This window comes from Rousettus aegyptiacus, unplaced genomic scaffold (genome assembly GCF_014176215.1).
Source record: "Rousettus aegyptiacus isolate mRouAeg1 unplaced genomic scaffold, mRouAeg1.p scaffold_m13_p_2, whole genome shotgun sequence".
Classification (NCBI taxonomy): Eukaryota; Metazoa; Chordata; class Mammalia; order Chiroptera; family Pteropodidae; genus Rousettus; species Rousettus aegyptiacus.
Window position 1 is genome coordinate 102,396,415 of NW_023416295.1, and position 16,725 is coordinate 102,413,139.

Sequence of the window (16,725 nt, forward strand, 5' to 3'; positions counted from 1 at the left end):
TCCTTTGTCAAGCAGTTCAACGGATATACTTCCTCTTAATTTTATCAATTTTAAATAAGAGATGGGGACCGATCTCTGGTTTGCTTGTGCTGTGTGTGTGTGTGTGTGTGTGTGTGTGTGTGTGCGCGCGTGCGCGCGCGCGTTTTAATTTTTGAAGATCTAAAAATTCCCGTGTATTCTCTGTTCTTGTTAGAAAAAAAATTAGAAAAAAATCTCTGCTTTGCAAAGTGTGAAGTTTCAGAGAAAAGAATTACTTGTTAATAAAAACATTTGTGAGATGAGGACAAACTCTTTTAAGCTAATGAACAAGTATTTAATGATAAATTATTCTGGTTTTCTGCTAGAGTAAAATAAATATGAAGTTCCGACAATGAAATAGAGTAGCATATTAGTATCTCAAATAGGTTGGAAAAGATTCCCATAAGACTTGGCAAAATGACATCTGGTGAACCCATTCTTGACTACAAATGGAAATTTACTATTCTTTGGCCAAAGAGATATTTTCTCACAGTCAAATGGGGGTGTTGTCATCTGAACTGGTGTTTCATAAACCATAAACTCTGTGTCAGAATGGGGCTTTTTCTTCTTTTGGAGTTGTCTAGGCTTGCTCAGGCATATTCAGGGAGCCCTCCCCATAACTTTTGAATTTTTAAAAGATTGAGGCTAAGTGCTGTCATCATTCCAGTACAGCTCTACTCCAACTCTTTTCTGGGTCAGCATATTCAGATTTTCCCAGATGTAGCTTGGCCTCAGTAAGACTCAATGACTCAAGTTTTTGTTATATAAACAGGAAAGTTTGTACTTACTGCCTCAATTTATGTTGCTAGGGTCTTTATGCACTGCATTTTATGAATATTTAGCACATCGAGTTTCAGGTTAAAAGGTATATTGTTTGTACTTTCCAGAACTAGGTGATCTTTTAATGAAGTGTTAAACCACCCAGACAACTTTCCCTCCTTAATTTTATGAAGAACATCAACATAATTTTATGTTGGTCCAGCCCCAACATTCATTATCTCTCTCTTCCTGAGCTTTTACTGGACACATAGCTTTCTAGCATGAGGCTTCCAGTCTCCCTTGTAGCTGGCGTGGCCATGTGACTAAATTTTGGCCAATGAGTTGTAATCTGAAGTATGTGTGACTTATAGGTCATGTACCTAGAAAGGTATGTGGTATACTTCCTGGCTTGCTCTTCTCCTTGCATGGGAGTTCCCTAGAATCCAGAGATGGAAACCATGTCTGGAGGATGCCAAACCTGTCCTACCAGCCCAGCACCACTTCCCTCTGAACTGCTATGTGCAAAAAAAGTAATTTCTGACTTAAGTTACTGTATTTTGGGTGTTTTTATTATGTCTGCTAAACCTTGTTCTAATTAATATACCTTGCTAGAGTGTTTAAAAGAGTTTCAAACCTTCATACCTGGATTTAAAGAAGGCCGTAGAGACATTTATGACAATTATAAGGAAGTCCTGTTACCAAGGATGAGGTTCCCTTTAAGATCAGGTCTAAGCAGCAGAACTATTCTCAGCACAACTGCTGAACGGAAAGCTTTATAACAGCTCCATACACTCAGCAAAAGTCTGTTTACTTCTGTCTTGTTCCATCTTTGAGGAATTTGTTATTTAAAACTAAATCAGGCCATGATGTGGCTTTGTTATACATTGAAGTGTGAGTCTCCTTTAGTTGCGAGAGTCTCAACTGACAATGCTTTATGATAACTTCAGCTTCTGAAAACTGGAGTATGTTCAGAAGCATAATTTGAGGGATAAGAGAATCAACACTTGAAATATTCAATATGCTAGATACTTAGCCATGTCATAAACAATTCACTGAATCCCTGCTAAGCCTTGTAACATTTATGTTTTTATGCACTCTTTGCAGATGATGAAACATGAGATCAGGGGGTTAAGAAGCGTCTCCAAAGTTATAGTAAGAAGAAAAGCTGAGACTGGAACAATGTCTTCGGAGTTCCAAGGTTTATGCTTTTTTCCGATGGTAGTGCAGTCTCTAGAAGGAAAGATGTCCCTTGATTAGAAACACTAAAATGTAAATTTGCTCAATACCCAAGGTGCTCAGCAAACAATGCCATCTCTTTAGTCCCCACCCCTGCCTTGGTTTACATGCTCTACTACTGGCACTACATCTCTATGCTTCACTTCACTTGTTTTATTTAAACATAGTTTAATTGGGACCTTAAAATATTATTCCTTTGATAATACTGCCTTTAGACAAAACTATACCAAAATGATCTGTTTTTTAAAGTCTTTTATGCTGTAATCTGGATGCATACTACGACCATCTTATTAAGTAAAGAAGAAGATTAGAAATAATTATTATTCTTTGTTTGAATCCTTTCTGTTTAGAAATTTATTTATTATATTACTCTTTCTTTGTTCCTCTTGGAAGAATATTCCAAGTTCCTTTAACCTGTCCTCGTCTACTTCATTTTAGATCTTTGTGGGCTTGTTTTTGGACATAACTCTTTAGATTTTCCATTTTCAATTTGTGGAACTCCAGACTGGTGCAGTAGCAGTTGGTAATGCCTGTTACTTTCCAGGTACACAGCGCTGTGCTAGATGTCACTGTAGTGCATCATCTTATTTAATCTTCACCACCATTTGTGACCAAAGTACTATTATTGGCTCTTTCCTACAATGGAGTAAACACACTTCAAGAGATTAAGTACTGCACTTACTAAAATATAGGATGAAACAGTTTCCAAACCAATCCTCAAAAAGGAGAAAATCACCTTTAGTTTCATCTTTATAAAGTCTCTTGTATTATGTGGCACTTCTTCAACTTCTAAAGCTACATAATCCTGAGATAATCTCAGAAAATTTTGGTCTCCAAAGCTTTTACAGGTCACCTGCAGAATCTCTAAAAAAGAAGGCAAAGGAATTTGACAGAGATTTATGTGTTATTCTCGTGGTGGGTGGGGGTGGAGTGGTGACTTCACAATTGCAAGGGTTGGATGTCATCATAAATAGCCTTTAAAAAGAGGTCTGTCAAAAGCAAGATATCACTTATTATATTAAGAGAACACAATAGTACAAATCTTCACCTACAAGATGAATGAACAAAGCAATTGTTTTAATGTTATGTGAATGGGTAATTGTTGTTTGGGATAAAATTTCTAATGACAGCATCAAACAACCCATCCAGAAATGAAGATGATGTCAGACGAACTGATGCCAATGCTGCATATTGAGAATTTGAAGAAAGCTCTTTCATGAAGTGTGAGAGTAACAAAACTTTTTCTAAATTGATGTTTCTATGATTTTAAGTATTTATGTGAGTAAATAAATAAAATTTTATATGTAGACATTTGATTTTTTTTTCATTTATATTCCTGAAAGTTTATGTAATTCCAGTAGGTAGAAAAAGTTTTCAACCTTTTCCTTGGGAAAATGGAGGAATTTCTAGTATTCAGGAGACTACAGTAACTAATTCAAGTTCATGTAACTAAAAATGGAATAGCTGGGATTTATGCCTAGATTTAATTCACGGACTCATAGTGATTGCATGGTATGATTATGAGTACTGCTGTCCGAATTTGTGCTTCTGCATTCTCTTTCCTGAGTACATTTTAGCAAAGTTAGACTGACTGTATGTAAGGCCCTAAGGAATTCAATATACCATAGGTATATAAATGTTTACTAGGTACAGTAGAATTCCAGTGTGTGCTCAAAAACGAATGTTAAAATTATAATTCCCTCTTTTGTCTTTCTGTTCAGTAACACATTTTCATGTTTAAAAAAGAAATGTGTTTTTTTTTTCCAAAAATTTTTTTTTCATTTTTTTTTTCCCCAGGGCGAATCAATAGGAGCAATCAGGGTGTTGTGAGCCCTGACTACACAGAAACAATAATCACAAATCATGCAAACTCCAATCATCATGTTCCAATCTGCCCTCTAAAGAAGGAACAGGTAAGGATTGTTCTACCTGATGATCAGATTTTTCTCCTTCTCCTTTTCACCTTTTCTCCTTTTCTCCTTTCCTCCTCCTCCTCCTCCTCCTCCTCCTCCTCCTCCTCCTCCTCCTCCTCCTCCTCCTCCTCCTCCTTGTTGTCGTCGTCTTCTTCTTCTTCTTCTTCTTCTTCTTCTTCTTCTTCTTCTTCTTCTTCTTCTTCTTCTTCTTCTTCTTCTTCTTCCTCCTCCTCCTCCTCCTCCTCCTCTATATATATATATCTTCAATCTACAGAGGGGAAGGTGCATTTGTACCAGGGAATTCCACTTCCAGGAATATTTCTGACCCATTATGATGTAAACATTACATTAAGAGTTTTAGATCATATAACCTTTCTTCCCTGTATCTTTATTTGGAGAACAGGACATTGATGTCTTATACTCACTTTTCCTCCTCTCTATGCACCCCCCCAAAAAAAACTCACACACACACACAAATTCAGAAGATATTTGGAATGATGCTTATGCAATATCCCTCTTGCCTTAGGATGAGTAATTATACATGATGGAAAACACATGAAAGTATCTCGTAAGGCTATTAGCTTATTTCTCTCCCATCCACATATTTCTACCATTTACTCCCATATCTTTTGTTAAAAGCTAAAAGCAACTGATATAAATTATGTGATACAACTTCTTGGTCTAATGGACCAAATATTTTATTCCATTTATTGCCACAGGCTACTAAGGCCTGCCTTTATTCCTTTCTATAGGAAACTGACTTTTTCTCTTCCCTCTGGTTGAACTCAACATGAAGGAAGCCAATTTATTAAGCTAGTGGCAGTTACTTAGATGTTCAGACATATGGTCCACAAACTGCTTCATTCTGTTTTAAATCAATTCCTCCTGACAGGCTCCATTCCTTCTGCCATTTATGCCACAGGTGAAGTAATGAAGATGCTTATGTGGCTTCCTGTTAATATTCCAAGACCCCAGGCTCCTAGCAGCAGGATGTCTGTTCTCCAGCTATTTCTCCAACAGGAAGAAGAGATAAAATAAACAAAGCACACACAGTAGTCCATTGAAACCACAGGTAATCCACAACTGCAGTAAAAACAATTCAGGGTTGCCAAACTGGTCCACCATCATAGATTCTCATCAGCAAAAGCAGTTTCAAAATACTTTCAGGGCAGTTGATAGTTTCTTTCAAGTCCTTCATATCCAGAGGGCAGCTAACCTGTAAATCCAGATTTGGACCAGTGAGTCCTAACTCTCCTGCATTTTTAATGAATTTTAAGTGCAATTCTATGGGATGGAAAGGGGGCAATCATGATATAATCATATATAAATTACTATCATATATCAGTTTGATCTTAAATTAGAATTTAAAATGTATCTGGATTAACAAGCCCTTCAAAATGAGACTCTACATAACACTAATATTTTACTGCTTATTATTAGCAAACGTTATTTCCCCAGACACCTATTGTAATCCAGCCAATTGAATATATAGAACTCTAGTTATGTAACTTACATTTTTTAGTGGCATAGAAAATGAGGATAATATGCAAGCTTCATGTGAGATATTTATTGAAAAAGGACTCAGACCATGATTCCTGAGCCAATTCTATATAGATATATAAGTTTGGAGTCCAAAGCTAATTTCTTTCTTTGATTTAACCTTGATGACTTGATACCCAGGGCAATAGATATTACATAAGGGCAAATGCACTGTTAATTCATGGTCAAGCACCTGACTATTATTCTCAGTGTTCGTGACAATGTATCTCTTAGTCATCTATAAGATCTAAATCCTGAACTTTTGAAAACTTGCCAATGAATTCCCAAAGACTTTTTTTCTTTTGAACAAAATATGCACTTATTCATCTCAATGAAAGGAATACTCAGTATAGGGCCAAATATGATTCAGAATGAAATTGAAATTGGATTAAATGAAGTGTGTAAAGTCACAGGCTTGAATGGCCGTAGACACTGTCAATGAACACTGGTGGTATTGAAATGGATTTGTCAAGCCAGTCATGCTCGCCTGCCTTATGGTGACCATGAAAACACTCACGTACTATTTTATTATTTATTACATTTAGGGTTTATTTCCAACCTTATGGTACTATTTTTCTTATAATTTTGTTTTCTTATAGTTACCATTAGCTCTGGAAAGATCAAAGTCTATTATGGGTAGCATTGTCTGAGAAGTTTTATGAATGTCATAGTTTGACTCAAAGATGAACATATTTAAAAAATGTACTTGCACATCATGGGTTTCAATTTTGTGACTATTTTGAGACTTTTCTTTGCCAGTCAAAACTAAGACTTACTATAGCTATCTCAATTTATTAATAAAACCAAAGTGCTTCTTAGGTTAAGAAACTGATAACTGGGTTTAAGCTGACTACATCATTCCTGTTAACATTATAAGAGAGTAGAAAAAGCACTGAACTTGGACTTGGCAGGCACAGAGATGAATACTGTCTTGATCTTCATACATTACAAACAAATATTGATCGGGAGTCCGATCTATAAGAGATTATTGATCACTGTAACTGTACCTTGTCCTCAGGGAGCACGTAAATTTGCTAAGAATACAGTCAGAAAATTTAAGAATTTCATGCCCCACAATGAGATGAGTGTGAGAGAGAGCTATCTAGCATGAATTACTTTTTTCATTGTATTCTAGTTTCTTTTGAGAAAAACTTCCTTTCCTCCATCTTCTGAGTGTTAGTGGGAAGATAATTTCTAGTGACTGATTTTCACCGGGGAAGCTAGAAGGAATTGATCCTCCTCTCTCACCCTAGAGCAACCACAGGCTAGTCAGTCCAGTCAAGTGATCCAGGGTGGGCCAAGTGGACCTCTTCTAGGACTTTGACACTAGGATGGAGGAAATAGTTTCTCTGATCCTTTTGGCTATGAGGCTAATGTCCCCTCTGCTTCTTGCCTCTAACTCTCTTGGATCTTAGACATTTCTGAGCCTGTTCTTCCAGGCATTGTTAAGTCACTGATATACTTCCAGTAAGTTCTCATTTATTAGAGTTACTTTGAGTCCTTTTCTGATGCTCATGGTCAGGAATCATGAAACGGTGTTATAATCTAGAGTAAGGATGAAAGGAGTGGTAGCTTTGAACAAATGGCACCTTGGAGGAGATAACACTTGAACTAAGCCTTTAAGGACAATGAGGAGTTTTCTAAGTAAGAAGTAGGAGTGGCTCTACAGGTAGAGGAAATAGCGGTTTTCACAGGCTTGCAGATTAGAGCAGCAGGGGGCTGGTGCTACTTGGAGAAAATACAAGTAGCTTTGGTGGCTGCTGTATAGTGTGTGTGTGTGTATATATATATATATATATATATATATATATATATATATATATATATAGTGTGTGTGTGTCCACGTGTGTGTGTATGAGTGACAGACCAAATGTTGAAACTGAGGTCTGACAGTCCTGTATGAATGTTTGATAATCAGCTCTTTCCTCTATTAGAATAAACTATGCCTTAGTCATTGCGATGCTACCTAAAAAACGAACTGATCTAGAGAAGGGGCTTGTAAATGTTTAGTGAAAAAAAGTGACAATTGAGTTCAGTTCTTCTGAGATACTTTTTCCAAAATTTTAGAGTTAAAAGGACTTTGTCAGACCATATGTGCCCTGGGTGCCAAAAATTTATGTGCCATCTGGAGACTATCCCTTAAAATTGTACAATTCCATCCTTGCATTTAGGTAGTGTTGCACATGGAACATTCTAGACAGCTGGGAGCATTTCCAATGTTTCTATACTGCAAGAGAAAGAAAGACTAAGGTATTGTTGCTGTTGGGTCTTTCAGTGTATAGCCATGTTTTCTGCCAGGAACATTCCTCTCTATCTAATTCGAATCGTCTCTGCTGCAGCTCACCTCATTTCCTGTTGCTCTCCCCTTAAAGGATATGAACAGAATGGGCTCATCACCCTCCTCGTTAATAACAGCCCTTCACATGCTTGATGTCGATTACCCAATTGCCTCTAGTTTTCCCTTTCCGTTCTCTTAGTCTATTTTCCAGCCTTTAATCATCTCTGTGGGTCTCTTCTCAACCCTTTCCAAGTGCACTAAGTACCTCTTAAGGCACTTTTCAGTTTCAAAACAAACACCAAAGTTTCCAGGCTTGTTCGAACAGGCAAAATGAGATGACTTTCTAAGAAAATATATAAAAGAAAAGATATTTCAGGTGTTACTGTAATATAAAATGATACTCCAAGCAATTAATATAAGAAGAACTCTTGCAATATTTGTCTTTTCAAGCTGAAGTCCTTTTAGGACAGATTCTTGTCAAAAGATCCCCTAAAGAAACTGGGAAAAGTCAATGTAATAAATGTTTATAAAACACTAAATATGTGCCAAGTATTTTGCATGGCAGTGAGGAGCCAAAGGTAAATGAGACATGGTTCCTACTATCGAAGAGCTCACAGACTAGTCATTCAGGCAAAAACAAATAATACCTTCAGTGTGATGGATACAATAGCACAAATAAGAGAATAAAGAGGAATGGGTCAGAAAAAAAGAAGGTAGCATCTCTAGCTGGTGAGGTCAGACTTAAACAGATTCTTGAAAGAGGACTCAGAGCTTTCTAGGTTTGGAAATGAGCTGAGGAAGAATGTTTCTTTTTCACACAGAGAGAGCTGCATGATAAGAGTTATAAAGACGTAAAGCAGTGTGATATGTTTGATAGCGTAGAACACGGTGAGCCAAAAGTTGGCAAAAGATGAGGTTGGTGAGGGTGAGATCACAGAGGGCTTCCTGTGCTAGTCATAGGAGTTTGGATTATATGTGACAGTGGGAGCTGTTAAGTACCTGTGAGTAATGCAGTAATTTAGGAAGAGCTGCTGTCCAGAATAATTACTCTGCTTAGAAGAGTGGAAGGGAATGGGGCTAAAGTGGGATTGGCCTGGAAGCTGATTCGAGAGTTAAAACATGACTGCAATAAATAAATGAAAATGATGTTGGCCTTGATGTGTTGTGGTTAAGAGTAGAAGAGATGATTGAATGAAACTAAGCAATTCTGAGTAATTTCTATGAAAGTTGGGAATGAAAAAGTAAAGTAAATGTTGTAGAACACAGTGGATAAGATAATTGTCGAACAACTTTTTCATTTCAGTCTTATGTTCCAGAGGCCAGCTCCCCCAGCCTTCAGGTCACAGGGTTGAAAAACTAAGGTGTTGTTTTCCAGAGCCAATGGGAAGAATGTTCCAGAATTAGAGTCAGTTTTAGTATCACAGAACCAGATAAGGAGCTCTGAAGAAAATCAGATGATTAAGCAATTGACTAGTACATCATCCAGGATGGCCTGTAAGGGGAAAAATATAGCACTTAGTAATCTGTGTGATTTATGTATCTAGAATCTGTATAAAATATAGGATACAAGATAAACTTTAGAAAACATGTATTTCAGATACAATTGGACCAGGAACTTTACTTATCTAAGGAGTGAGAACGATGGGTGACGGTTGAGTAACTTTGTAGTTGCTATGATTGCCAAGTTTATTGGCACTTTGTCAGATTGTGGCTGCTTTGAAAAAGTCTCTTCTATCCTTCCCCTCTCTGGGGCCTGGTAGCTGTGGGAATGAGGGTGACAGTAGGTTTGAGTAAGTGCCGAAGACAGGTCAAGATGACTGAAGGAGTCTAGAGTGTGCATGTGTGCATGTGTGCGTGTTGCATGTGCATGTCGTTTGGTTGGTTGTTGCATGGGTACAGAGAAGAGCAAACTGAAAAGAGAAGCAATCTTTGTAGGTGGCAGTGACCTGAAGGTGAAGGGACCTCAAGGGCACTACTTGATGAATACTGAGGTTCAGGTGATAAGAGGAAATTAGGGCAATCCAGCAAACTTTCTGTTAGTGGTAAATTCTGAAAATTCATTCGAAAGTTTTTATTGTTAGTTGGGTTTTAGAATGTTTAGTATTGGCAGTTGATTATTTTTTTTAGAAATCTGTCATTATGTTTCAAAGGGACAAAATGAGCCATATTCTAGATAATGAGTAAAGATGAATTCTTAGGATTCTGTTAGAAATGCTGGCTTAAGCTCTGTGGTTACTTTCTTTGATTTTCTAATCTAATAATAGTAATAACACCAAAAGCAATAGCTAGGAGCCTTGTGATTTACATATATTACCTTTCATTCTTCCAACGATGCTTCAAAGTAGGCATTATTTTACAGATAAGAAATCTGCAGTCTGGGAGGCTAATAATATGCCCACAGCTACACTGCTAGTCAGTGGTAAATAGCATTCAGAACTGGGTCTATGCATCTTGAAAGGTTTTGCTCTTCCCACTGTCTCTTTCCTCCCAGTCTACCACAACAAGAGGAGAGCAGGCTAGATCTATAGGCATAGCTTAAAGCTTTGTCAGAATTAACAAAATGACGTCCGCAGCCTGCTTAGGGACCCTGGCCTGCAACACAGCAATGTTTTTCTGACTCTGGATGGGCTGGCAAGTGATTCCTCTCAGGATTCGCACTGAAGCAGAGGGAGGCAGCATTAAGTGCTTGAATCATACTGCTGGCTGGCCTTGACTTCAGAGGCCAGCATTCCTGTGATTGTTCTCCTAGGTTTTAAATTATGCCCCTGCCAAATTGCAGACCTGGTGTCTATGCAAGATAGAGAAAGGAATATTGGACAATTGGAGACTATCAGGCAGCTGTGGAGAAGCCTGTTTGATCAAGGGCATCTAAGGGCATGTGGACTGGACTCTCTTTCTTTGAGTGCTCTCCCTGTTTGGGCACCTGGTGTCCATTTCCTTTCAATTAATTATAAACCATACAACGTTCCTGATAGGAGAAAATGAGACTGTTCAGAGCTTAGGTGTTACTAATTGGCAAAACTTTAAAAAACTGGATTATATGGGCTTTTTTTTCCTTGGCTCAAAGGATTATCTTGGATTATAAAATGACCCGATAGATAGTTTTGGGACACCCACTATATTTTAAGCATGATTCTAGGTACTCTGGACATATTATTGATTAAAATAGTTAAAAATGATTGCCTGCATCAAATTTGTATCCTAACAGATACATGCCCCCTGCAGTGGGCATGTCCTTAAAATTAGTTCAGCTCACTTCTTGAGTATCAAATAAATGAAAAGCAGTAGGTTTTAGAGATGAACAAGAAGTTAGACAATTCTAATTTCTAGTTTCTTCTAACTTATAGTCAGAACAAGACAAGGATACTTATGAGCATTGTATGAAGCAGAATATGATAAACTCCACAATATAGAAATTAAGAAAGTGAAGTGGGAATTCAAAAGGGGAGCACACATTTGGCCTCATGGAGGGGTGGCATTTAAGCTGTTTCTTAAAGTCTGGGCAAAATTTTGACTGGTGGAGATTAATGGAAAAGTAATATCAGGTGGAAAGACAAACATGGTAAAAATGTGAATGTGTTTGGGGAAGACCGAAAGGGCAATTTGGGAAAAGTAGCTTGGGTGATATTGTGGAGGGCAAATAAGTAGCTGGGTCTTGTTTTTGTAGAAAAAGGGAAGTCATTAGAGGTTTATGAGTACAAAAAAGACATGCTCAGAACACACTTTTGGGGGAAGAGTCATTAATCCTTTGAGCAATTATGTGGTAGGCATTGTAACTTATATTATTTTATAGACTCTTGAAATAAACCATCGTTTTATAAAACTATTGAGGATTAGAAGGTTTGCGAAAATTGTCCAATATTACACAATTAGAAGGGGACGAAACTAAGATTTAAATACAAATCCATCTGGTTGTGAAATTTTCTTTCCCCCATAACAGTGATTGTAATAGTCCAGGTGAGAAGAAACAGGAACTTGAACCAGAATGAAGGCAGTGAGGATAGAAGAAGTTGACTGTTAAGGAGGATAGATGGAACTGATATTTTGGAAATGGGTCTAAGAGACTGTCTCAATGGAATTTAAGAATGGATGGGAGAGAAAGATGAAAGAGAGGGAGGGGTCAATGACAACTGAGGTTTCTACCTAGTAGAACAGGGATGCCATTTATAGAAACTGAATAGTTGGATGGAAGAACTAGTTTTATAGAGGAGGAGGATGAATTTGTTTTTGAATATGTTTGCTTTGTGGTATTGGAGGGACATGCAGGTATTTGGCTGGAAGACTGCAATGTAGGTCTGAGCTCATGGCCCAAGGATTGGGAGCAATCTGTGTAGAAGTGATGTTTCAACTGGATAACATCATCAGGGGAAAAGATAACTGGACAAGAGTAATAGGCCAAACCAAGATTAGAAACTGGGTTTCAGAGTGAAAAGATCCAACAAAGTATTCAATTCTTATTTTTGAAAAAATAAAAATGACCACAGTAAGGGAAATGAGTATAGAGAAAACAAGTGTTTGATAAACACCTAATATTCAAGAGCCTTTAGAATGGGGATTCTTAAGTGCTCCACAGTGACTGCCATGTTCCCTGATGTGTTTGTTTAGATAACTTTTGTATTACTTACATAAGTGACTTAGAATGGCTTCTTGACATCAAAGTAGTATTGTTGTGTGTTGATACCTAAATCTCTCTATGAAGCTTGGGGTGTTCCTGGATGTGCCCTGACTCAAACATCGGCCTTCTGTTGGGAAATGTTTGCGCAATATCTTTTAAAGCTTTGCTTTTAGTGGATCATAGCTTGTAGGGGAATGCTCACATCTTTTCTATTTAATTCCTATAGGAGAACATAACGATGACTGTGGTTCTAAGTGAGAAGATACTTTGGAATAATCCATGGTCAAGGCTTTAACCTCACTGTACCCCCGAGAGCTTGAATCTTTGTCTTTCTTTTAGTAAAGAGCTGGAAAACCAGTGTGATTCACTTTTGAGAGCTCATAGAGAATGGCAAATTCAAGTAAGTGATTCATAGATTGCAAATATTAAAAACAGGAAATGAAGAGGCAAGACTATAATCAATCCTTATGAAGTAAATCCTCCCCTTGTTGGTAAAAAATAATTGGCTATGAAGAGGCATGGTGTCCCTTCTAAAGCAGCAACGTTCTTAAATTTATCAAGTGCTGGTTCATGATGCTTCATTTACCTGAAATCTGCTTTCCCTTTTTTCTCCTCATTCTCATGTCTTTTCTTCAATTTACTTGCTCATAGGCTTTGTTTTGTTCGTTGCTCAATTACCAAAGTCCAGAACAGAACCTGGGACTCAATAAGCATTTAACATATATTTGTTGAGTCCACCAGTCAGTGAATCTACTTCTCCATCAATTCCCTCATCAGATATCTATTGAACATTCATTGTGTACCACATCCTGTGCTAGTTCTTGGGGATAAAAAGATGAATCAGAAGTTGTTCCTTCCCTGACGATGATCATAACCTAGTGGCACAATAGTAACATAAACAGAGTTACAATTCCACTGGACATGCACAATAATAGACCTGTGCACACTTGATACAGGCTCTAGTGGGGAGGATGGAAAGGTGGATGTTGCAGGGGAGGTCAGAGGAGGCTTTCAGAAGAAGGAAACCTCCCTTCCTGTACTTCAGAGATCTTCCGGTATTGATTTTTTTTTTCTCTCTCTTATCTTAAACCTCTTCCTCTCTACTGTGTCTTTCCCACCAACCTTTAAATTTGTTTAAGTCTTCATCATCTTAAGCAAAATAACTCTCGTGGGCCCTGCAACTTTTTTCTTAACCTTTCTCTCTCGCTTTTTACTCCCAAGTCTACTGAAATCTGGCTCTCCTCCATATTGCTCTCAATAAAGGCTACAAATGGCATCTTGGTTGTTAAATCCACTGGAGACTTTCTAGAACTTCTCTTACTTGTCTGCTTGGTTACATTTGCTGCTGTTGACACCTCCTTCATGATCGTACTCTTCTCTTGGCTTCTCTGACTCTTCTACTTTCTGGTTTTCCTTCTGCTTCCCTGACTCCCCCTCTCACTCTGTTGCAGACCCATCTCCCATAAAGCATCATTTAAAGGTTGTGACTGTTGGAATTCCTCAAGAATATTTACTAATCTGTATTTTCTTCTTGAGAAAATTTGTCTACTTTTATGATTCTAATACTATTTTTATCCTGATGATTCCCACATAATTTTCTCCAGCCAATATCAATCTTCTCAGCAGCAGACCTTCTTTTCTTCACTCATTCATTTACTCAACAGATATTCACTGGTGTCCACTATATGCTGAACACTGTTATATAGAATGAGATTCAGCAGTGAATAAAAAAAGTCTTTTCCTTTGTGGTACTTATATTCTACTAAAAAAACAAATAGCACATACACACATTCGGTCAAAAAGTGCTATGGAGAAAAATAAAGAAGACTAGGGAGTGCTGGAGTGTGGGTGGGAAATTTTTGTCAGTAAGTCCCTTCTGATCAGATGATATTTTAGTAGAGATTAGAAGAAAGAGAGGGCTAGGGCGGGCCATACAGACATCTGGAAGAAGAGCTCAATTATCAGAGGAACGAGCAAGAGGAAATCATTATTACAATCATTTTCCATTATCTTTGGCTTGATTAAGAAATCTCATATGATGAGGATCTTCTATCCTGGAACCAGAGGTAGATAATTGGGGGGACAAGTGACTGGTGCCATTTCTATACAACAAATGAGCTTCTTTTCTTGCTTAATGCAGCTGAATCATACAGGTGGGCTATAGGAAGAATTGAAATAGGCTTTGTAAATTACTGGCTATCCCAGAAGCCATTTGGCAACAATTATCTTCCCCCACAAAACTGTTCCTCCACCCATGTTCTCGCTGACAGAGACAGGCACTGGCATCCACCCTGTTGCCCAAGCCAGAAACATGGCCATCACTGTCCCTCATCCCCAATACTGATTCATCACCAAGTTTCTGTAAGTGACGTCACTTCTCTCAGACCTGTCCATATCCCTCAATCTCTCTCGCTCCTGCATAAAACCTTTCACTGTCATCTCTGATCTGGATTACCGCCCTGGACTCTTTGCTTGTTTCCTGTCCTCTTGTTAGTTCCTCCTCCAATCTGTTATTGCAGGGCAGCTGGGGAGATGTCTAAGCACATATCTAATTGTAAACTTCAATGGCTCTTCATTAGCTCAGGGAAAGGGTCTGTAATGCCCTGGGTACTTCATATCCCATAGACTGAGCTATTTTGAGTACTTCAGAGAAACCATGTTCTTTCTAACACACACGTGTTTGTACGTCATCATGCTATTCCTTTTGTTTGGAACATCCTCTGCTTTCACACCCACATTTACTAGACTAACTCCTACTCATACTTTAAGTCTTGACTTGGATGTTACTTCCTCCAGAAAACTTCCGACTTTGGTTAAGTGTCTCTTGTCGGTGTACCAGTCCTCAAGTCATTGCATTCATCGCTGGGTTTTAATCATTTGTTTAATGGTCTATTCCCCAATGCTAGGGTATGCTCTATGAAAGCAGGAACTGTGTGTGTCTCTTTTATCACAATAACTTAGTCTCTATCGTAGAATGGATGTCCTATAGTTATTTATTGGATAAATAAATGAGTAAATGAAGTGACATGAGCAAAATTGAAGAACGAATAAGATTTACTAAACATTGGGGTAGTGAAAATCTAGATATGGTATTATGGGCTGAGAGCACAGATTGACTAGACACAGAAGTGAGTAACACGGTGAATGAAGGAAACTGCTTATAGCAGTTTGGTGTTGTGGGGTCACAAAGCATAAATATGGAATTAGAGGCTTGTGAGGTAATTGTGAGAGATCAGCCAAATCATGGAAGGTTTGTGGATCAAATTAAAAAGTTTAAACTTGATCTTGTAGTCAGCAAGGAGCTTATAAGGTTTGCTTTTAGATATTTAATGAAGGTAGCTCTATGAAGATTGAATTTGAAGCACCAAGATGGAGACCAGAAAGAGTGGTTAGAAGGTTGCCACATTCTTTTCTAACTCTGCCTTAGAATACGATACATATTTTTTTCATCCCACCATAAAATTTTTATGGTAGTCAGAATTCTAAGACGGCCTCATGATTTCTGCTTCTGGTGTTACTTCATGGTTATGTTATGTTGCATGGTAAAAGGGATTTTTGAAGATAAAATTAAGGTTATTTATTAGTTTAATTTGAAATAGAAAGACTATCTGGGTTGGACTAATTAAATCACATGACCTCTTTAAGAGCAGAATTTTCTCTGGTTGCAGAATTCAGAGAGAATCGAAGCATTACAGGGATTCAATGTGAAGGAAATCTCTGTTGTTGACTTTGAAGATAGAGGATTTTCAAGGGAAGGAACTGAGAATGACCTCTAAAAGCTAAGAGAAACCTTTTGCTGAGAGCCAGCAAGGAAACGGCTTCTCAGTACGACTACAGGAAATGGATTTAGCTAACAACCATGTGAGCACGGAAGCAGATTATTCTTTAGAATTTTTAGACAAGAACTCAACCCCAGGCCACACCTTGATTTCAGCCTTGCGATATCTGGAGAAGAGAACCCCACCATGCTTTGCTGGACTTCTGTCTGCATAATTGTGAGATAATAAACGGGTATTGTTTAAGCAGTTAAGTTTGTGGAATTTTGTTATGTGGCAAGAGAAAACCAATACAAATTTCAGCAAGACACTCTTGTACTACTGTCAGTTGTCCATGGAAAAGTTTTAGCCATATCTTCTTCTGCTTTAGGAATAATTCTTTTTAGACTGAATTGTAATAAAAGCAGAGCTACCATTAAACATTTTACTGAACACTTAATGATTGATATCTCATTTAATGCTCATGATCCCCTCAGGTGAGAGGCACGATTCACTAACCCCATTTTATAAATGAGGGAACTGAAGCTCAGAGAAGCTAGGTAACTTGTCCAAAGTCACTCAACTAGCAAATTTCAGAGCCGGAACTTGACC

At 37.9% G+C, this 16,725-nt stretch overlaps 1 long non-coding RNA gene and 1 other non-coding gene across 2 annotated transcripts; one reads left to right on the forward strand and one right to left on the reverse strand.

Moving 5' to 3' along the window:
- The first annotated feature begins 3,067 nt into the window (after window positions 1-3,067).
- On the forward strand, window positions 3,068-5,056 carry LOC107520905. Its single transcript, XR_001599461.2, has 3 exons — window positions 3,068-3,236; window positions 3,811-3,926; window positions 4,819-5,056. It is a non-coding gene; the product is annotated as an uncharacterized LOC107520905 (long non-coding RNA).
- On the reverse strand, window positions 3,816-3,949 carry LOC118614493. The gene has a single exon (XR_004956083.1). It is a non-coding gene; the product is annotated as a U8 small nucleolar RNA (small nucleolar RNA).
- Window positions 5,057-16,725: the final 11,669 nt, after the last annotated feature.